General features: G+C 49.6%; 1 protein-coding gene and 1 long non-coding RNA gene across 3 annotated transcripts in view; one reads left to right on the top strand and one right to left on the bottom strand.

The window, feature by feature from the left end:
* LOC142467265 (uncharacterized) overlaps positions 1–22080 on the bottom strand; it is a 221504-nt gene that overhangs the window by 70331 nt on the left and 129093 nt on the right. The gene's annotated exons all lie outside the window — the stretch shown is intronic.
* LOC142467262 (uncharacterized) lies at positions 177–20537 on the top strand. Of its 2 annotated transcripts, XR_012788319.1 has the most exons (4): positions 177–655; positions 9024–9144; positions 10346–10485; positions 19431–20537. It is a non-coding gene; the product is annotated as an uncharacterized LOC142467262 (long non-coding RNA). The 2 variants fall into 2 exon arrangements; XR_012788318.1 differs by lacking the exon at positions 19431–20537 and having other exon boundaries at positions 10346–10912.

Here is a 22080-nt window from a genome sequence, read left to right as displayed (position 1 = left end):
TTGCAGTGTGCCCTAGCAGAGTGAGACAGGCAGTGTGATGCAATAGCTGAGCTGTGTGTCTGTGCAGATTAGGCAGAGAGGCTCCGTGGAGAAACTACAATTCCCATGAGATCCTGGTCAGTCACCTGATGTGAAGAACCAATCAGAAGGCTAGGATGACAGGGACAGGAAAGGGAAGCGTGGGGGAGAGGTCACGCTAGAGAGGGGTTCTGGAAGGTAAAGGAGGAGGGTGTATGCGTGCAGGGGTCTGTGACCCGCCTGCATAGGCTAGCTTTACCCCGCAGGCCCTTAGGAGAAACCCCTGAGTCACAGTAGGTTGCTGTGCTGCAGGGACGCCCATAGTTAGGGTGACCAGGTGTCCCAGTTTAGCCGGGACAGTCCCGTTTTTTTAACCTCTGTCCCGTTTTTTTAACCTCTGTCCCGGTTTTTTAGTCTCTGCCCGGCTGCCCTGCATGCTGTAAAATGTTCCGTTTTTTGTGGTTGTTCCGCTTTTGACCATCAGATCAGGGGGGGCAGCAGAGAGCAGACAATGCATGGAGGAGAGCAGGGGCCGGGACTAAACTGCGGAGCCCGAGCAGTGAGACCCGGAAGTGTCAGTGAGAACTTCCGGGGTGTCTGCTGCCAGGGCTCAATATGGCTTCCCCCACCCATGCAGGTATGGTCCAGAATGGGGGACACAAACACACTCACACAATGGGGGGGGGGGGGGGAGAGAGGCACAGGCACAGTATGAGGAAAGGCAGAGAGAGAGACACACACACACAGGCACAGTATGAGGAAAGGCAGAGAGAGACACACACACACAGGCACAGTATGAGGAAAGGCAGAGAGAGACACACACACACACACACACACACACACACACACACACAGGTACAGCATGGGGAGAGACACAGAGAGAGAGACACACACACAGGTACAGCATGGGGAGAGACACACACACACAGGTACAGCATGGGGAGAGACACACACACACAGGCACAGCATGGGGAGAGACACACACAGGCACAGCATGGGGAGAGACACACACACAGGCACAGCATGGGGAGAGACACAGAGAGAGAGACACACACACAGGTACAGCATGGGGAGAGACACACACACACAGGTACAGCATGGGGAGAGACACACACACACAGGCACAGCATGGGGAGAGACACACACAGGCACAGCATGGGGAGAGACACACACACAGGCACAGCATGGGGAGAGACACACACAGGCACAGCATGGGGAGAGACACAGAGAGAGACACACACAGGCACAGCATGGGGAGAGACACAGAGAGAGACACACACAGGCACAGCATGGGGAGAGACACAGAGAGAGACACACACAGGCACAGTATGAGGAAAGGCAGAGAGAGACACACACACAGGTACAGCATGGGGAGAGACACAGAGAGAGACACACACACAGGCACAGCATGGGGAGAGACACACACACAGGCACAGCATGGGGAGAGACACAGAGAGAGACACACACACAGGCACAGCATGGGGAGATACACAGAGAGAGACACACAGGCACAGCATGGGGAGAGACACAGAGAGAGACACACACAGGCACAGTATGGGGAGAGACACAGAGAGAGACACACACAGGCACAGTATGGGGAGAGACACACAGACACAGGCACAGCATGAGGAGAGGCAGAGAGAGAGACACACACACAGGCACAGCATGGGGAGAGACACAGAGAGAGACACACACACAGGCACAGCATGGGGAGAGACACAGAGAGAGACACACACACAGGCACAGCATGGGGAGAGACACACACACACAGGCACAGCATGGGGAGAGACACAGAGAGAGACACACACACACACAGGCACAGTATGAGGAAAGGCAGAGAGAGACACACACAGGCACAGTATGGGGAGAGACACACACACACAGGCACAGCATGGGGAGAGACACAGAGAGAGACACACACACACACAGGCACAGTATGAGGAAAGGCAGAGAGACACACACACACACAGGTACAGGGGGGAGGGGGGGAGAGAGACAGGGAAGGGTGGAATGAGAATGGTCAGTGGATATTCAGAGTTGAGTGCAAATAGCCGCACGGCTATTCGCACTCAGTAGAACTTAACTGAGTGCGAATAGCCGAGCTTTTATGAACAGGTTTCTATGCCTTTATTCACTAGAAAACAATCAGAAAGTCTTATAGCTCAGTGGTTATGCTGCAGGCCGTTAGCATAGTGGACCAGGGTTCGATTCCTGGCAGGGATGTTTATTTTTTCCATTTTATTTTCTACTGAGTGCGAATAGCCGTGCGGCTATGAACACTGTAAACTGAGTCTGCGGAGGGAGAAACACCTCACTACCGTCTCTCCTCCTCCTCCCCACACCGGGCAGCAGCTGCGGAGGAGAGCACCTGCCCCGCAGTGCCGCAGTGTAAGAGGAGAGGGAGCTATGCAGGGCCCTGACAGGGGAAGGGCAGGAGGGCCCTGGGACACCACCAGGCCTGACGCCTAATCCCAGCATCATTGGTCTCCTTGACTTCAATACATGTTGTATGATTAACTTTTGCAGATACCCCCCCCCCCCCAATGATCTGTGCCCCATAAAATGACTCCGTGTGATCTAAGCTGTCAGACGGTCCCTCATGCATCTCAAATTGCCACTTCTTGCAGCTGATTGTCATTCTTGTTTAGAGAGTGTCTGAAAGTGAGTGAGAGAGTGTGTATGAGTGAGAGGGTCTGAGTGTGTGATTTCCCACCCCCCCTGCTCCGATTTGTGTGTGTGAATGTGTGAGAGAATACAGACACCAACCCACAATCAGTCATACAGTAGTCACCCACCACCCAAGTGTCAGTCAGTCAGTCACCCAAGTGTCAGTCAGTCAGTCACCCAAGTGTCAGTCAGTCAGTCACCCAAGTGTCAGTCAGTCAGTCACCCAAGTGTCAGTCAGTCAGTCAGTCACCCAAGTGTCAGTCAGTCAGTCACACAAGTGTCAGTCAGTCAGTCAGCCACACAAGTGCCAGTCAGTCACCCAAGTGTCAGTCAGTCAGTCAGTCACACAAGTGTCAGTCAGTCAGTCACACAAGTGTCAGTCAGTCAGTCACCCAAGTGTCAGTCAGTCAGTCACACAAATGTCAGTCAGTCAGTCAGTCAGTCAGTCACCCAAGTGTCAGTCAGTCAGTCAGTCAGTCACACAAGTGTCAGTCAGTCACCCAAGTGTCAGTCAGTCAGTCACACAAGTGTCAGTCAGTCACCCAAGTGTCAGTCAGTCAGTCAGTCACACAAGTGTCAGTCAGTCAGTCACCCAAACCTGGAAAACCAGTTGCGAGTAGCAACATCATCAATACCAGCTAACATCACACGCCTCACCAAAGAGAAGCAGTTCCAGTTAATTGAATGTTTGACCAAATATAGCAGGCTAATTTTTAAGTTGATCATTTTGTATGGCCCGCGAATGATGTTATAAATATCCAAATGGCCCTTGGCAGAAAAAAGGTTCCCCACCCCTGCTATAAAGTACACCTAGTTTGGCATAGGATTTGGATGTCAGGGTATCAAAGTGCAACCCAAATGTTAAATGGGAGTTGAACTATATGCCCAGATATATAAAACCAGTAACGGGCTAGGATGGTTTTAGAGCTGGTTTTTATCTGAAGCTCTGTCATTGGCAGCTTTAGCAATTTAGCTCTGGTCCCAAATACCATTGTTACAGTCTTGTCAGTGTTTAAAATCAGTTTGTTTTAGGAAATCCAGTTTCAAGTCTCAAAAAATCAGATTGAAGTACGTGTTCAAGGTCAGAGAGGCGAGGGCTGCGTGTATATAGGATAAGATCTAAGGCCTCTCACAATAACCCGTTAGGAATATTAATTCCTCATCTATCCGACATAAGTATAAAATATAGTCTACCAAGACCCCTAATACAGAGTTACCCACCTTATACGGGAGCAGCTGCCAGACGAGTATAGTAAATGTATCTTATTTCTTTTGCCACTGGAGGGCAGCGTGGAGTTGCAAGGAGTGGCGCCCGTAAGGACGACGTGCCAGTTAGGCGGAAGGAGAAGCGCACACACTTTTATGTGAAACGGATATATTTGGGGAGGGATTTAGTAGTCTGAGTAAGAAAATTAACCATTTAAATATGCACAGATTTAATCCCACTTTTGGAAATTAGGGATGTTGCCTAAAAGTTTGAGAATGCATAAAGTGCCACCCATGGGCTTTAATGAAGCAGCATTTGTGGGCTAAATGGAACAGCATTCTGTATAAAGGTATTTTGGACTCGATATAAATAATTGATGCCAAAAACTAATATTAAGTAAATTGAGAATGGAAAAATCTTCAACACAAACGTACAGAATGTGATATTCTGAGAGATCTTACAGATGTTATCAAATCCCACAATGAATATATAGAAAATGTCTGTATAGAACGAGTCAAACAAGAATACGTTTAAAGCTGCAGTTCAGTCTTTTTTTTTTAATTTTTTTATTTTTTTACTTCAATAGTTTCATGTGGGCAATCTCTAATTACCTAAAGAACTGTATAGCTGAAGGTCAATTCGTTCTCCATGTATTGATAGGCGAAATTTGGTGACATTATTAGTGAAGGGATCTGTTTTTCTTCTGCGTTTTAGGAAGTGCCGTAGTTACAATCTGAAGACTTTGTATTTACAAAAGAGATTTTATTTATTTGAATATTCATGAGCACTCCTGCACTGACATGTGCTAGAAGGAGGGCCGGGCTGACAAAGGGGTGTGCCAGGGCTTGTGACAGGACATGAAGGGGCAGTGCCTTAGCAAATGGCTGTTAAAATAGAATACAAGAAAATTGGTCTTTCAAAGTTGTTTTTTTAAAAACAGAAAATGCTAAAAGTATTTTTTCTTACTACAGAACTGATTTAATAAAAAAAAAACACATGCAGGATATTGTCTGAACTGCAGCTTTAATTGGGAGATACAGGGGCCACAATTCAGGTCATTTAGCTGAAAGAAGGGAAGCCAGTCAGCCAGTAGAGCAGGTCAGCCGGTCAGCCAGTAGAGCAGGTCAGCCGGTCGAGCAGATCAGCTGGTCAGCCAGTAGAGCAGGTCAGCCGGTCAGCCAGTAGAGCAGGTCAACCGATAGAGCAGGTCAGCCGGTCAGCCAGTCAGCCCTGCTGTGCAATGGGGGGAAAAAATTCCTTCCTGACCCCATTAAATGGCGATCGGATGGTCCCTGGATCACTGCGCAGTGAGATCAGATGGAGCAGCACAGATCAGCGTTGTTATACACAGGGCAACACTCGGTATATAGAGATGCGGGTGATGGGGCCCTTGTGCCCCTGTGTATAACTCACCTGCTCCCCCATCCCCCTGCATATCTATCCCATTCACCCCGTTTAAGTTTCGCCTCGGGCGCATGAAACCCGTGCTCCGGCCCTGCTCCTTGTTCTCTCTCACGCCCAATATCCCTATCTCCCTCTATTACCTGCCCCTCCCGCAGCCTTCCTGATCTTATCTGCCTCTCCTGCGGTCAAACCAACTTCTCAGGGCCCCTAGAAAACCCCTGTATCTACGCCCTGGCTCCTCTGCTACCTGCTCCCGGGGTCTTCTCCGCCTAAAAAAGGTGAAGCAGCAGATCCGTCCACACCTCTCGTATTCTCCTTCGCCATGGCCCACCTCGTCGCCAGACTTGACATCCGCTTCGTCGTCTGCCTCATCGGCCGCCTTGTAGCCCACCTCTTCGCACCACTTGACGCCCGCTTTGTCGTATGCCTCATCGTCCGCCTCGTAGCCCGCCTCGTCGTCTGGTGGCACGAAGGGCTCCACCTTCGTGCGTGTCCTGATCTGCAGGAGACATGAAGTGTTTGTAACCAGGGACAGTGATACTCTGTATCGCAAGAGCTCCTGTGCCACCTATACCCCCTCCCCAATACCACGTTATACCGCCCTCCACAGGGCAAATACCCGTTATACCCACCTCCCCAGGCCCAGTACCCAGTTATTCACCCCTCCCCAGGCCCAATACCCTGTTATACACCCCTTCCAAAGCCCAGTACCCTGTTATACACCCCTCTCCAGGCCCAGTACCCTGTTATACACCCCTCCCCAGGCCCAGTACCCTTTTATATACCCCTCCCCAGGCCCAGTACACTGTTATACACCCCTCCCCAGGCCCAGTACCCTGTTATACACCCCTCCCAAGGCCCAGTACCCTGTTATACACCCCTCCCCAGGCCCAGTACCCTGTTATACACCCCTCCCCAGGCCCAGTACCCGTTATACCCACCTCACCAGGCCCAGTACCCTGTTATACACCCCTCCCCAGAACTCCGTTATACGTCCCTCCCCAGGATCCTTTACACACACACTCCCCAGACGCAGGACCCCCTACGGTGGAGGTGTAATGTCACATGGGTAGTGGAAGGTTTCCCAGAGAAGGTGTCCATGTGTCACAGCTGTTTCATCACCTTGGGTGAGAAGTCTCCCTACTCTCTGCCTTTCCTTTCCCTCTCCTGTCAGTCTCTCTCTCCCCCTTTAATCTTATCTCTTTTATTTATCTCTGTCCCTCCTTATTTTTGTTTCTATGTATTTCTCTCCCCCCCCCCATGTAAGGCCTGAGACATAGAGGGTTCAGCCACGCTGAGCCGCGCTCCTGCTCTGCCTCGCCTGCTGAAAATGGTGTTTTTTTCTGTCCTTGCAGGCGAGGCAGTGAGCGCGCTCTGGGGGCGGGGTGGAGGCCAAGCAGAGGCAGAGCGGAGGCGTGTCAGGAGGCGGAGCGGGAAGCGGGGCTAGTCCCCGCTCCCATTGGATGGGAGCGGTCACGTGACCGCTTCTTCGCTTCCCCGAGCGGCAAATTTTAAACTTGCCTGTCTCGGCAACGTTTCTGAGCCTCTGCACGCATGAGCATGCATGCGGAGGGGGAAACTATAGCCGCGCTGATGACAGATGCAGGGGGTTTGTGCATCTGCTCAGCGTGGCTCAGCCCACCTCAGCGAGCTTGAACTTACTAATAGGCCCAGGCCTAATAGGGGCACAAACCTCAGATCTAAGTGTGTGGGGTTCTCTGTGTCTGGAGAGACCCCTACATGTTCTCTCTTTGTTTGGGGAGACCCCTAAATATTCCCCAGTGTAGCTCGTTTCAAAATAACCCAGAAAAGTAGTCTTGAGCCCTCGGTGACCGGGCGCTATGACCAGAGGGACTAGGCTCTCCCTTACCTGTGAGTGTGGACTACGTCCCCCCTGCCTTCCCCCCCCCCCTCTGGCAGTGACGTGAAACAGCCGGGGGAAGGGCCAGGGAGGTTAGAATTAGACAGAGGCACGGGGTCAGTCTACGCCCTGCCATGGGAGTCCCGCCCACCCTGCCCTTTATTGTGAATACTGGTAAATATGTTGGTTGTACGTGTTTAAAAGAAAAAAAAGAATAAATAAACAATGAAAATGAATAACAGAAATAAAATAAAAGGTGGCTGGGAGTGGCGAGTGGGCGCGGCTCATTTACACGTGCGTTCCTGGGCCCATTCTCGCCAGACAGGCGGGGCCCGGCTAGGGGGGAGTTACGGGCCATTGGATCGGGTACCTTTGGCCTTTACCCAATGAGCGAGCACTCTGGCAGGGGGTTGGCACTAATTAGGTTAATTGAAGTTTTACTAAAAAGCAGCGGCCGCCAGACCTCGTGTTTGTGGTTATTTGTGTATTGGTTATGGTGGAGTTTGGGAAGCCAAGGGAAGGGGGGGAAGGAGAGGGGGTCTCACAGTCTCCGAGGTCAAGTTTCTATTTATCAAAAATACATTGAGTTACCTCTGGTTTCCAGGCATGTCCTGGGGGAGTTATCACAGAGACACAGAAGCGTCGCTGAGTTTGGGTGAGTAACTCCCTTAACCTCTCAGCAGTTCTCTGTCTTATTTCCAGCTTCACATCGGGTATCCATATCCATTCTTCGCCTCTGATCTGTATGCAGGACAATGCTTTAAAGCTGCAGTTCAGACAATATCCTGCATGTGTGTTTTTTTTAATAAATCAGTTCTGTAGTAAGAAAAAATACTTTTAGCATTTTCTGTTTTTAAAAAAACAACTTTGAAAGACCAATTTTCTTGTATTCTATTTTAACAGCCATTTGCTAAGGCACTGCCCCTTCATGTCCTGTCACAAGCCCTGGCACACCCCTTTGTCAGCCCTGCCCTCCCTCTAGCACATGTCAATGCAGGAGTGCTCATGAATATTCATGAGCTTCCACTGAGAGACAGAAGCAGAAGAAAAACAGATCCCTTCACTAATTATGTCACCAAATTTCGCCTATCAATACATGGAGAACGAATTGACCTGCAGCTATACAGTTCTTTAGGTAATTAGAGATTGCACACATGAAACTATTGAAGTTAAAAAAATTAAAAAAAGACTGAACTGCAGCTTTAATAGGGCCTCTTTGGACTTGAATATTTTGGTTATTGAGGAGGTGGGGGAAAAACTTAGCCACACAAGGAAGGATATACTCAAAGTGGAAATCCTCATTGAACAGTCTAGCCCTGGTACGGACGTTGTACAATCATTGGATAGTCTTAAGACCAAGCTGGAAAAAAATTAAAAGTGATCTGATTCACTTTAAGAAGTTGAAATTCAAAAAAGTTGTTAATGACTATAAAGATGGAAGAGTATACCCGTGGCTGAAGCAAGACCCCAAACAACGCAAGAACCAAAGAGGGAGAGCACCCCAGGGAGTCCAAGAAGTCCACACCAGTGACTCTGAAGCCCATTCCTCAACAGAACGTCAGAGAGGCCAAAGTCCGGCCCCTTTTTTAGGCCAATCCAAGGACAAGGAGAAAGGAAAAGGAAAATTAGACGCGGGGGCCAGGGGAAAGGGAAGATCACCCTATCCCCTACGTACAACGGAGCAGAAATGAGTATGGACACCTTGGTTGTTAATCTGTCTGATTACACTCTTAATCAATGTGAAATGTCTGTTTTAGCTAGGGGGCCCTCATATGTACCTACTACATTGTTTAATGATTTTGATTTGGAGGTTGACCTATTTAAATTCGAACGTGTATTAAACCTTAAATCATTTTTTTCTAACAGGTCTACAGAATCGGTGCATTCCAATATCCAACCAGGGACAGGTAATCCTCCTATGAACAACAAGGGACAGTTAATTTGGCCACTGACCAGCAAGGGACAGATAATTCGGCTTCTTATCAAGGTACCAAAATGTGTAAGCTCAAATCCACTTTTGTCCCGCCATTTAAAAATCAATCAGTCAGCACATATATACGACTGGTTAAGGGGGACATTGCAAGGTACAAAAAAAACAAACATAGGGCTACATACAATATGTCTGTTCAGGAAAAGGAAGCATTATAAATGTTGACTAATAATAATGAGATTATTATTATTAAGCGTGCGGACAAGGGGGGTGCCCTAGTAGTGCAGAATTACTCAGATTATAAGGCTGAAACCATCAGACAACTGAGTGACATTAACTGCTACATTAAATTGGATAGGGACCCTACCTTTAACTATGCGAGAGAAATTAAGGAAATTATCCAAATGGGGGTTAATAACCAGTGGATAACAGAGCCTGAATCTGAGTTTCTAACTATGTTGCATCCTAAATGCCCTATTTTCTATACCTTGCCCAAAATACACAAGAATTTAAACAATCCCCCGGGGCGGCCTATTATAGCTGCTATTAATTCATTAAATCAACCCCTTGCAAAATTTGTAGACACATTTCTACAACCTATAGCACAGACAGCCAACTCATACATCAAAGACACGTTTGATTTCCTTGACAAATTAAAAAAACTCACCTGGTGATGGGACTAATCATATTCTGGTTAGTTTAGATGTGTCTAGCCTTTATACAATAATCCCCCATGTTGAAGGTCTTGAGATAATCAAGGCCACCCTCATTCGCCATTATAGTGATACTGTTCCAATTGAATACATTATGCTCATTTTACATTTCATTCTCTATAAAAATTATTTTAGATTTGAGAGTGATTTCTTCCTGCAGATTAAGGGGAGAGCAATGGGCAGTAATATGGCCCCTGCTTACGCCAACATATACATGACACATTTCGAAGAGCAGTACATCTACAAATCAGACTTTTTAGTGCATATTAAAAGCTATTACAGATATATTGATGATGTTTTTCATATGGACAGGTACGGAGGATCAGCTGTTATCTTTTTTTGAGTATCTTAATGGTCTCCATTCACCGGTCCTCCTCACTAATACATGGAGTACACAGCAACTCTCTTTTTTAGATGTCCTCATTACACAGACTAATGGGGAGTTACATACTGATCTTTTTAGAAAGGATACAGACAGAAATGCAATTTTAAGGGCAGATAGCCATCATCCTCCTTTTCTTATTGATGCATTACCTTTTTCACAGAAAGTCCAGGTCTGCAAAATCACGAGCAGGAAGGATCATATTGAACCAGCTATTGGAGAACTACATGGTAGATTCCTGGCTAGGGGATATCTTCCTGCGTATATCCTCCTGCTGTGTTAGACCGGGCACTGGATAAAGAGGTAAGTGCTACCAAAAATAAGAAGGAGGACGTGCGTTGTATTTACCACTATATACAGTCAAGCTGGTGGTTTTATTAAATCTACCATTCTTAAACACTGGCATATTCTGCAAAATGATGATATATTATCTGAAAGTTGCTGTGTACCACCAATGGTGGCATTCAAAAGAGGGAGAAATCTGGAGACTTCCGGTGACGTCACAGCCGATGGTCTGCTAGTGAGAGAGCTCCCGGCACCCTCACCAATCTATACACTAGAATAAGCTCATTCTACATCCCAAACCCCCCGAAAATTGACCCCACACCAGGAATAAGCACCGGAGAGATGGCAGGGAAACCGCAGAGAAAAAACCAATGCCCCGTCACCAAGTTCTTCCCTCCGGCGCAACGCCAGGTTGAGATCAGCCCCAAGGAGCAAGATGGCGCCGGAGAAGACCCAGAGCACAAGGCGCGCAGCGGCCGACACAGCCCGACTGACTCGGACCCCCCCGTCCTAAATAAAGACTTTTTTGATGCTCTAATCACCAAAATGAGGAGGGGAGTGCAGGAGGACACGGAAAAGGCCCTCCAAACCATCCGGGCAGAGGTGGAAGCGCTGACGGAGCGGACGGAAGATCTGGAGGTGAAGATGGAGGGAATCTCAAACGAACAGGCTGAGACCCACGAGGAAGTACTGAGATGCGGAGAGGCGATCCGACACATACAAGACAAACTAGAAGACATGGAGAACAGAGAGCGGAGGCAGAACATCCGCCTCAAAAATATTCCTGAATCCATCACCCATGAAGAACTCCAACCATACCTCCGCAGACTCTTCCTGCAGCTCGTCCCTGATCTCTCAGAACATGACCTACATACAGATCGCGCCCACAGAGCCCTGGCCCAGAAATCAGCGGACCCAAACCGTCACAGAGATGTGGTGCTGAGAATGCACGCATACTCTGCTAAAGACCGCATCATGTCAGCGGCTAGAGAAGTGAGGACTGTGACTATGGATGGAGTGCAAATTCAACTCTATAACGATCTCTCCCAATTGACAATAAATAAAAGAAACGCACTGCGCCCACTCACCTCCTACCTCAGGGACCAGGGGGTAAAGTACCGCTGGGGATTCCCCTTCAAACTAGTGGTTCTGCGCAATGGCCGCCACCACACAGTAACAACCCCTGAAGACGCCAAGAACTTCCTGAAAGCGTTAGGAATCCCTCTCCCACCGCAGAAGAGCAACCGCCCCAGCACTGAAGAGACGCTGGAGACGACCCTCCAAGAAGCCCCCCGCACATCGGAAAGATTGGCGAGCCAACGCCTCCGGTGAACCCCGATGAGCCAGCCAGCTGTGAGGCCCAAGGAAACCACACGCGGCCCCTGCAGTCATCCCACGCAGTTCCAGAGGCCCTAAAGACCACAGTATACACCCAGCATAAGAATCCGTAATAAACAAAATATTCCCCTGGACCCGAGTCCCCCTAGACTACACCCCACGAAATTACCTTCCCCTTCCCTCCCCCCCCAATTCCCCACCCCCCCCCCTCCTATTCCCCCCCCCAACCCTACCCCCCCCCCCCTCCCCTTGCCAGTACCTCCCCATATTCCTCCCACCCTAACCCCCCCCTAACCCTCCCCTCCTCCCCCCCCCCACACACGTTAAATGCCCACTTACCTTCACCGCCCCCGCTCGGGGTGTCTCGGACAGCAACGAGAGGAATCGGCAACCAAGCTGCTCCTCTCCGGGCGCGGCCCTATCGTGTCACTCACGTGCTCCGGAGCTGCACCATCAGAGACACAGACACCAGAGCCGCGGACCTGCTGCTGCTCTCCCCCATAAGCATGCCCGGTTGGCGCTCCCGATAGACAAGAGATGCCCAAGATCCCCAACCTAAGGAGCCCACACACCAGGACATCAGGCCCAGAGACCCCACATACGGACTCAGCACCCCGCGATCCGCCCCCGGGAGCAACCTCCACCCCCCCCTCCCTTCCCGCAAGTGGCAGGTTGTATGAACAAAAATCCTCCCCCCCCCCCCTCTTCCCTCTCCCATCCCTATGGCAAAGATGCTGTACCCCGATATCCCCCAAAGAAAGCCCCACTTCTCCAGCCTACCGCGCTCCCCCCGAACTACCCCCCCACCCCTCCCCCCTCGCTGTCAATCCGAAAATTACATATGTCCAAGGCCTTGAATCAACTGAGCACCCCTACCGGGGCTCACCCCCAGAACCATAGGGCCCCCCAATTGAACCCGCAAGTGTATGCCCCCCCCCCCTGAATCCCCCTGCCCCCCCCTCAATCCCCACCCCTCTCCACCCCATACATTCCCCCCCCCGCCACCTCCCCCTACCCCTCCCCCCAACCCCGGATCTGAGCCGGTGTGGCACTGGATACCTCAACCCACCTCACAACAGCTGACACACTATAAAAAACTCAGCTATTCACCTCCAAACACCCCCCCAGACCATAACTAAGCCCCCTCCAGAGGCAAGTCCCAAACACTCGAATAAGCCAGATGTCCCCCCTCCTCCCCCCCCCCCATTTTTTCTCTTCCTACCCTCCCCCCCACTAGTCAAAGTAAACACCAAGTTATACTGCCCCCCAAAAGATCTCCCCACCCCCCTCCCTGCCGCGGACAGCTTCCCCCACCCCCCCTCCCTGACCTGCCCCCCCCCCCCCCACAAGATCAGAGATCCGGACTATGTTTACCCAATATGTATAGATATATGCCAATGTATAAATAACTATTGATGTTCTAATTTAAAATGGAGCTATATAAGGGATCTCTCGCTCTAAGAACGTGATTCCGTCTGAGTGCAATGTATAAATTCCTTACTGAACTCTGGTATACCATGTGCTCCCCCTCCCCCCCCTCCCCTACCCCAGTATGCCCCCCTCCCCCCCCCCCCCAGAGAAGTAACGATCTATGTTATGCTAAATTGTAGTGCTATATACCAATGTTTGAACGCATCCCAATGAACAGTTGATACCAGCAAATCGCAAGGGAAACCTAGGCTTATGATGAGAACTACCCCCGAGAACAAGGTTTTTAACCCCCTGCTAACTATGTGTATACTATATGCTAGCCCCCCCTTGTCCCCTCCAGGGGAACCTACACTGTTATAAACTAATGTTTAAAGGTGTTCCATTGTTGCAATTTGACAATAGCAAAATACAAGGGAAGCCTCAGCCATAGACTGGGACTCCCCCCGAGAGCAAGGTTTAACCTATATGCCACCTATGTGTACTCCGCACGCCCCCCCCCATCCCGCCCCCACCCTATTCCCAGATACCCCCCTCCCCCCCCCCTACCTTTCCAGATGCTCCCCACCCCCCCCCCCTATCCCCCCCCCCCCCCATCCCCTCCCCCCCCCTACCTTTCCAGATGCTCCCCACCCCCCCCCCTATCCCCTCCCCCCCCCATCCCCTCCCCCCCCTCTCCCTCACCCCCCACCCCTCCCCCCCTTATCCCCTCCCCCCTACCCCCTCCCCCCCCTCTCCCTCCCCCCCCCTCCCCCCACCCCCCCCCTCCCCCCCCCTCCCTCTCCTCCCCCCCCCCACCCCTACCTCCCTCCCCCCCTCCCCCCCCCCACCCCTACCTCCCTCACCCCCCCCACCCCTACCCCCCCCCACCCCTCCCCTCCCCCACCCCTCCCCCCAACCCTCCCCCCCCCTCTCCCCCCCTCCCTCACCCCCCCCTTGCCCCCCCCCATCCACCCCCCCCCACCCCTCCCCCCTCCCCAACACCCCCCGTCCCCCCCCCTCCCCTCCCCCCCTCCACCCCCCTTCCTCCCTCCTCCCCCCCCCACCCCCCCCCCGGAACTCACAAAGAACACACAGACAAGGACTTAACATAAAGGGAAAAAAAACAATGTTTACTAAAGATGTAAAAGATTATCTATGGCCCAAACCAAAGGAGAGTAAGGCCTCCATAAGCCAGAGGTGCCCTTCCTTACTAGGGACCCCCCCCCCCCATAAGCAATGGGGTGGGGGTGCTGGACCCTTCTTTCTGGCTACGGTCCGTGAGTGACGCCCCGAAAGTTCTCCCAGGGGTTTTTTTTTACACCCCATCCCCTTGACATCAAAATGTCAAGAGGAACCTTTTTCGGGCTCCAAGACAGCCCATTCTCTTTCTTGTCCTCCTGTGTCCTCCCTCCCCCCACCTCTCCCCCACCACCCCACCCTCCCCCCGTCGACCTCCACCCAGCACCCCTTGTGGGACCACTAAAGACTACCCCCCACATACCCAACCAGACACACGAACCAACCCTGACATGGGAACAATTCAGGGACAGGGGCTTATCCCCGAGACCCCCCCTCCACACTGATGGCGTCGATCAAAATTATTTCCCTGAATGTCAAAGGCCTTAATTCGGTTCGCAAACGCAAACTAGCCCTTCAAGAATTTAAAAAAACTAAAGGGGATATAATTTGTATCCAAGAAACCCATTATAACAATGTAGACCCGCCAAACACATTTAAACACGTGTACCCCCAAGCGTTCTTCGCTTCCTCCCCCAGCAAGAAAAGAGGGGTGGCCGTCCTGATTAAAAACAACATACCATTTGCCCTGACGACGGTAACCAAAGACCCCGAGGGACGGTACATACTCCTCCAAGGTACGCTCTCAGGCTCCCCCTTAGCCATCCTAAATATTTACGCCCCAAACGCCAACCAAACCCAATTCCTACAGAACCTCCTTAGCACCCTCGACCAACCGACGCTCTCTTCCCTTCTCCTAGTCGGAGACGTAAATATGGTACTTAACCCAGCCCATGACAGATCAGGCCAAACTACTGCCCCATATTCCATCCAACTACAGACAAAAGCCCAAAAATTTCAAGATATCCTCGGGGAGTACTCTCTGACAGATATTTGGCGAGCCCAGCACGTGGGTCAGCGAGACTACTCTTTCTACTCAACCCCCCATCAGTCTTACTCGAGGATCGACTATTTTCTGGGCACCAATAATGTACTCCAGGCATCCTCCCACTCCGAAATAGGCCCAATAACGTGGTCTGACCATGCCCCTATCGTACTCACCCTCTCTCTGCCTTTCGTCAAGTCCTTAACATACAATTGGAAACTCGACGACTCGCTTCTCAACGATCCACTAGTAGTCAAAACAGTGAAACAAAAACTGATCTCCTTCTTCCAAATAAACAAAGGTTCAGTGCCCTCAGCAGCAACTCTGTGGGAGGCCCACAAAGCCACCATCAGAGGGGAACTTATATCAATAGCCTCCTACAAGAGGAAACTTAAACAGAGAGCCCAGAAGGAACTCACGGATAAAATCCTAGCGCTAGAGCGCTCACACAAACAATCCTTATCAAAAAAGGTGTTCAGAACACTCGAGAAAGCGAGATCCGACCTAAAAGTGCTACAACTTGACGAGGTAGAGAGAGCCCTGAAATGGACCAAACAGCGGTTCTACGATAGGGGCAACAAAGCGGACAAACTTCTGGCCTCCAAATTAAGAGGCTTGAGGACAAAGTCCCAGATCACAAAGATCAGGACTAAAAGCGGCCTAGTCTCCTATAACGAGAAGGACATCGCGAATGAATTCGCAGAGTTCTACACAGATCTTTACAATCTCCACCCAACTAGCATGCCAAAAGATATCGCCAAAAATACATCCGACTATCTAACCAAATGCAACCTCCCATCCCTCACTCAGGAAGAACTCGAGTTCTTAAACAAGAAAATAACTCTAGAGGAACTAAAAAAAGCGATATCCTCACTTAAATTAGCTAAAACACCCGGTCCCGACGGATTTTCCAACGGGTACTATAAAAAATTTGTAGGCCCCCTGTCCCCCCACCTCCTAGAAATGTACAACTCCTTTATGCAAGACCAACAGATCCCAGACACTATGTCGGCAGCCAATCTGGCTATTATTCATAAAGAGGGCAGAGACCCCCTTCAATGCGGCAGCTACCGCCCAATATCCCTCCTAAACTCTGACCTCAAACTTTTCAGCAAAATCCTAGCAAACAGGCTGAATCCTATTCTCCCAAGGCTAATTCATATAGACCAGGTGGGATTTGTGTCAGGAAGACAGGCCTCTGACAACACCCGCAAAATTATTGATATTATAGACCACGTGCACCTCAAACAATCCCAGGCCCTGATACTAAGTCTCGACGCGGAGAAGGCCTTTGACCGCATCAGATGGTCCTATCTAGACCAAACGATGCGCCAATTCGGCTTCTCCGGACCATTTCTTGCCGGCGTCCGGGCCCTCTATACTAATCCAACAGCCCTACTAAAACTTCCAGGAGGCCGCTCCAACCCAATAAAAATACAAAACGGCACCAGACAAGGCTGCCCCCTCTCCCCTTTACTATTCGCCCTATCCATAGAGCCCCTGGCCGCCCGAATTCAAACTGAACCCACTATTAAAGGTATCCCAATCGGAGACAGGGAATACAAAATATCCCTGTTCGCCGACGACATAATTCTCACTCTGTCAGACCCCCTCACCTCCCTCCCTAACTTAGAAAAACTCCTTGACGAATTTGGCCAACTATCAGACTATAAAGTCAATACTGACAAGTCAGAGGCGCTTAGCATCTCCCTCCCGAACCCCGTATGGTCAGCCCTACAACAGAAATTTAAATATAAATGGAACACCTCCCACATCAAATACCTCGGAATCAAAATAGCAAGTTCATATAACTCGCTGTATCAAATTAACTACCCCCCCCTCTTCCGCCAGATCTTAAAAGATCTTGAGACCTGGCTATCCCACCAGATCTCCTGGTTCGGAAGGATAGTATCCACCAAAATGAACATCCTACCCCGCTTGCTCTACTTCTTTCAGACCCTCCCCGTCCCTGTCCCACTAGCAGAACTGAGGAATATTCAGGCCCATATCTTAAGATTTATATGGCAACAACGTAGAGCCAGGGTCCCACGATCGGTCCTATTAGCCTCGAGGTCGAGAGGGGGTCTGGGGGCCCCGGACATACTCCGATACTACCTTTCGGCCCAACTGAGGCAGGCGGTAGTATGGAACAGTTCCCCCGCCACCAATTGCTGGCTGGAGATCGAGACACACCACGCTTTCCCGAACCCCCTCCCGACCCTACTGTGGTCCCCAGCTCTCAAAAACAGGAAATCGCTGAGACTTGGTCTCGGGGCAATGAGATGCACGAGGTCGACATGGTTAAAAACCAAAGGGAAATATGGCCTAGCTTCAACCCCCTCTCAACTGACCCCCTTATTCGGGAACCCGGACTTCCCACCCGGATGCGCCCGATCCCAATTCAGCCAATTTCAAGGCTTAAACATCAGAGTGGTTGCGGATTTGCTGGAAAAAGACGAGGCCATGTCCCTCCCGGAATTAAGAACCACATTCGCGTCCCCCAACTTGCCCATTTTCCAATACCTCCAGATCCGACATTTCCTAAGAACCCAATCCCCTACTCTCAAGTTCCCGCCGCGTTCTAGATTCGAGACCCTCTGCCTCAAAGGCGAATACCAAAAGGGCCTCATATCAGAGATTTATAAAACGCTCGAAGCATCTCAGCCCCCCCCTAACCACCTATATATGCAGAAATGGAATGAAGACCTAAACACCAACTTGGACCTTGAGGATTGGGAGGATATCTGGGAAGCAGCCACCAAAACCTCAATTTGTTCCGTCACAAAAGAAAACATCTATAAAATATTATTCCACTGGTACCTGACCCCGAGTAGACTGAGCCAAATCTACCCAGGCACTTCAGACGAATGCTGGAGAGGTTGTGGTCAAAGGGGGGACATGCCCCATATTTGGTGGACATGTCCGGAGATCCAAAGATTCTGGTCCCGGATCCAGGGCCTCCTGACCGAGACCCTGGATATAGAAATACCCCTGGACCCGCTGATCTACGTGCTGGGAAAACCAATTGACGACCTCCCTGCCCCGGCGACCAGACTCGCGGCGGCAATTCTGACAGCTGCGAGATGCTGTGTCGCGGCGGCATGGAAGAAAATTAAAGCCCCCTCCAGAAGAACTGTGATAACAAGAATAGACGGAATTATGAGCATGGAAAAACTGACGGCAATGTTAAAGCAAAAAACCCCACAATTTTACTCTACCTGGGAACCCTGGATAGGACTATCAACCCCCACATAAACCCCTCAGCTACTCCCCCCCCCCCCCCTACGGCCGACGAACCCTAACCCCCTCCCCCCTCTCTTCCTGAAGTCGTTCCCAACTATCCACCTTTCCTTCGTCTCCCCCTCTCTTTTTCACTATTGAAAGAAGGAAAAAGGGTTTATTGTGTGTCATTTACCTTTTCTATACCATGTACATGCACTGCGCCGTACTTACAAGTTGGCCTGTGAGCCAGTGTCGATATTATGTACCCCTGTGATGTATGACACCAATAAAGGAAAAATATTAAAAAAAAAAAAAAAGAGGGAGAAATCTGGCCGATAGCCTGATACATGCAGATAATGAGGGTAACTACAGAACTCCTCATTTTCTGGAGGGTGGCAGACCGGGTAACTTTAGATGCATGAGCTGCTCGGTCTGTAACAGTCTGACTACCGGTAGTCAATTCAGTCACCCCCAAAGCGGGAGGATCATAAAAATCAAAAATAGAATCACATGTAGATCTGAATATGTAGTGTACGTAATAAAGTGTCCATGTGGTCTTCTTTATGTGGGTAAGACCATAAGAATGTTAAAAACAAGGTTCATTGAACATAAAAGTGTAATTCGAAAAGGTACGGATCCCTCTATTCTTGTGCAACACTGTGTGGAACACAATCATAATGCTGCCTCTTTACGCATCATGGGTATTGAGACAGTAGCACCTAGACAAGGCACTCCAGATAGGGAGACTTTCTTATTGAGACGTGAAGCATTCTGGATACATGCTTTAAATACCAGCAACGGTATGGGTCTTAATGAGAAACAGAATTTAAAATGCTTCCTTAATAGAAGGTAATTTTTTGTCTTTCTACAGGCATATTTGATCTTGCACCATCCATGGACTCTGCACTTACCAATTGGGAAGATTATCCTTTTTGTGTGTTTTTTTTCCCTTCTTTTTTTCCCCTCCCTCCCTCCCTCCCCCTTCCCCTCCCTCCCTCCCCCTTCCCCTCCTTCCCTCCCCCTTCCCCATCCTCCCTTCCCCTTCCCCCCCCCCCCTTGTTGTGTGTACCCTTTTCTGACCTAGGTATACACACTAGTATATTCTAAATATGGATGTACTGCATATTCTTATGTGGCATTTCACTGTAACTTTGCAGGATTATACTGATGTCATCTGCAGTATACAGTCACATGTTTTAATAGTATTTTGCTGTATTAGTTTTGTGCACATAAGCTTTATTAATATTTTGGTGTGTGGTTTATTTACACTTTCAGGGTGATTTATAGGAGTGTCTCACTCCTCCCTGCTCTGACACTGATCCCATGGCGACGGATACATCTTTGTCCAGCCCTGTGAGTACAGTCTTGATTGGTGCACGCCCGCCCCCCCTTACCCTCCCCTGACTGCCGGGTCACGCTGACGTCATCATGGGGGAGTGTTCAGTCTGGGGAGAGGTGTGGCTGTGGCTGCAGTCCTCCAAGACAGCTCTATGCTGTATTGCCAGGGATTTAGACCTAGACGTCTCACGTCACTAGGGGGCGCCATATGGTAGCTCTGACGTCATCAGGTGGGCGTCAACATCCTGGTTATGTGGCAGAGCGGGGAGGGGTGAGTATCAGGGGGGTGGTATATATTGTGACTGTTTCTTGTGTTTGTAGCCTTCACCTTGACTGCCGAAACGTTGGACTTTATGGCATATTAAACCTCCTTTGAGTAAGACCGTGTGCCTGCTTCTTCTTCTTTGTCCGGCTACAGGAAGGGTCAGGAGACAGGGAGGACAGAGGCAGGAGAACCCCATCTGGCTCCGGCCTTGCCTGTCCCTACGAATACAAACATACAACCCCTCACTGAATAACATAGCCCTAATCCCATGTAATAATCCTGGGTGTAAACAAAATAATGGTTTTATGAATATTGTAATGGTTTATTAGGGACCTAGGAGGTAGCCAGTGGGGCTGTTATGTGTATTTTTGTTTATTGTGGGTAGCGGGGGTGGGTGAACGGGGTATTGGCCCCAAGGATGGGTGTTTAGGCCTACCGGGTGGGGGGGTAGCGGGAGGGGTTAACCCCTTCATTACCTTAACGGTATTAACCGCTAAGTTAAAGAAGAGGTTAAGTCATCCCGCAACCCCCTGGCAAGGCCTAAACACCAACCCAGGGCCAAATACCACCTTCACCCACCCCCGCTACCCGCAATAAGCCTGGCACGGGTATATAACCCCTTCATTGCCTTGGCGGTAATGAAGTTGCCTGTAAATGCATTTTTTATGCATGGGATTCATGCCGGGGGTCTCTGGTGCTGATATTAATGGATATCAGCTCTGGGACACATGCATTTTATTTTCATCGCAGCTTCACCCCACCTTCTTGCCAACTTTTGTGGCTGGACAATTTGGAGAAGAAACAGCAATTTTAAAGTGGCGATCAGCCGCAATAAACTGATCAGGGCTTATAGAATTGAGCGTGTTTGAAAAACTGGCGATCAGTGCCGAAAAGTGGCTTATCACCGCGCGTCTGCCGATTTTATTTATTTATTTATTTTCCGGCAAAAAAAACGGTTATTTTTGCTGTAATCGCCAGCTTCTCTGGGCTTACTGAATCGCTGTAGGCGATTACTGCATGAGGGCCTTAGGGAGGATGTGTTCCTGTAAAGTACACCTAGTTTGGCATAGGATTTGGATGTCAGGGTATCAATGTGCAACCCAAATGTTAAATGGGAGTTGAACTATATGCCCAGATATTTCAAACCAGTAACAGGGGCTATGATGGTTTTAGAGCTGGTTTTTATCTGAAGCTCTGTCATTGGTAGCTTTAGCAATTTAGCTCTGGTCCCAAATACCATTGTTACAGTCTTGTCAGTGTTTAAAATCAGTTTATTTTAAGAAATCCAGTTTCAAGTCTCAAAAAATCAGATTGAAGTATGTGTTCAAGGTCAGAGAGGCGAGGGCTGCGTGCATATAGGATAAGATCTAAGGCCTCTCACAATAACCCGTTAGGAATATTAATTCCTCATCTATCCGACATAAGTATAAAATATACTCTACCAAGACCCCTAATACAGAGTTACCCACCTTATACGGGAGCAGCTGCCAGACGAGTATAGTAAATGTATCTTATTTCTTTTGCCACTGGAGGGCAGCGTGGAGTTACACGGAGTGGCGCCCGTAAGGACGACGTGCCAGTTAGACGGAAGGAGAAGCGCACACACTTTTATGTGAAACGGATATATTTGGGGAGGGATTTAGGAGTCTGAGTAAGAAAATTAACCATTTAAATATGCACAGATTTAATCCCACTTTTGGAAATTAGGGATGTTGCCTAAAAGTTTGAGAATGCATAAAGTGCCACCCATGGGCTTTAATGAAGCAGCATTTGTGGGCTAAAGGGAACAGCATTCTGTATAAAGGTATTTTGGACTCGATATAAATAATTGATGCCAAAAACTAATATTAAGTAAATTGAGAATGGAAAAATCTTCAGCACAAACGTACAGAATGTGATATTCTGAGAGATCTTACAG

Source organism: Ascaphus truei, chromosome 16, assembly GCF_040206685.1.
Source record: "Ascaphus truei isolate aAscTru1 chromosome 16, aAscTru1.hap1, whole genome shotgun sequence".
Classification (NCBI taxonomy): domain Eukaryota; kingdom Metazoa; phylum Chordata; class Amphibia; order Anura; family Ascaphidae; genus Ascaphus; species Ascaphus truei.
Note: the sequence above shows the minus strand (reverse complement) of the source record. Positions and strands in the feature narration are given on the sequence as shown.